A 1,676-nucleotide genomic window follows, 5' to 3' on the forward strand; every position below is an offset into this window, starting at 1 on the left:
TCATATTCTTATGAATTTGACAAAGTTCTTTATATAGTTGAGAAATGAGATCTTTGTTTAAGAGATTGTCTATAATATTTCCCACAAATTTTCTGCTTTCCGTCTAATCTTACATATATTTGTTTTATTTGTACAAAAACTTTTTAATTTAATGTAATAAAATTAGCCATTTTACACCTCACAATGCTCCCTATCTCTTGGTTATGAATTCTTTTCCTATCCACAAGTCTGATAGGTATTATGTTTCTATGCCCAGTTTCTGCCAAGACTGCTTTCCAGCTTTTCCAATAATTATTTTTTTACCAAACAATGAATTCTTATCCCCAAAACTTAAATCTTCACATTTGTCAAACACAAGATTATTATAATCTTTTATTACTATGTGTTGTATGCCTACTCTTTTCTCCTGATGTAGCTTTCTATTTCTTAGCCAGTGCCAGGTAGTTTTGATAACTCCTGCTTTATAATATAGTTTTACAAGGGTGGGGAACCTTCTGCTTTGAGGCCACATGTGGCCCTCTAGGTCCTCAAGTGTGACCCTTTGACTGAATGCAAACTTCACAATACACATCCCCTTAATAAAAGAATTTGTTCTGTAAAGTTAGGGTTCAGTCAAAGGGCTGCATTTGAAGACCTAGAAGGCCACATGTGGCCTGGAGGTTGCAGGTTCCCCACCCCTGGTTTAAGACCTGGTACTGCTAAACTTCCTTTACATTTTTTCATTTTTTTCTTTGAAATTTTTGACTTTTTGTTCTTCCAAATGAATTCTGTCATTTTTTCTAAATCAGCAAAATAATTTTTGATAATTTAATTGGGATGGCATTGAATAAATAGATTAGGTAAAATTATCATTTTTATTATATTGGTTTTACCCACCCATGAACAATTAATATTTCTCCAATTATTTAAACTGTCTTTATTTGTATAAAATTTGTATAAAGAGTGTTTTATAATTATGTATATGTAGTTCCTGGGTCTGTTTTGGCAAGTATACTTCCACGTATTTTGTACTGTCCACAGTTATTTTAAATGGAGTTTCTCTTACTATCTCTTCCTTTTTTTTTTAAGTGACTTGTCCAGGCTCACATATCTAGTAAGTATGTGAGGCCAGATTTGAACTCAGGTCCTCCTAACTTCAGGGCCGGTGCTCTATCCGCTGTGCCACCTAACTACCCCACTTACTATCTCTTCTTATAGAGTTTTGTTGGTAATATGTAAAAATGCTGGTGATTTATGTGGGCTTATTTTATATCCTACTGTTTGCTAAAATTACTGTTTTAATTAACTTTTTAGTTAAATCTGATCCACATTCTTCCTAAACTGTTCTGCCCAGAACTGAACCCAGTTCTCACATGTGGCCTGACCAGGACAACAGGACTATCCCGTTCCTTGTTCTGGACACTCTGCCTCTGTTAACACAGCTGAAGACTGCATTAGGGTTGGGTTGGCCTTGAGGTTTTCCGTTTCAGTACCATCTTACAGTGTTCACTCATATTGAGCTTTTAGTTCATAAAACTCCCTCCCATTTTTTCCCACACCAATTGTTATACAATCATGAACCTTCCCTACATTGTACTTATGAAATAGATCTTTAAACCCAAATGTAGAGCTTGGCATTCATCCTTATTGAATCTCACTTTATTAGATTCAGCCCATCATGCTATTGCAGGGGTAGG

The sequence above is a fragment of the Vombatus ursinus genome, unplaced genomic scaffold, assembly GCF_900497805.2.
Source record: "Vombatus ursinus unplaced genomic scaffold, bare-nosed wombat genome assembly UNPS02014782.1, whole genome shotgun sequence".
Classification (NCBI taxonomy): domain Eukaryota; kingdom Metazoa; phylum Chordata; class Mammalia; order Diprotodontia; family Vombatidae; genus Vombatus; species Vombatus ursinus.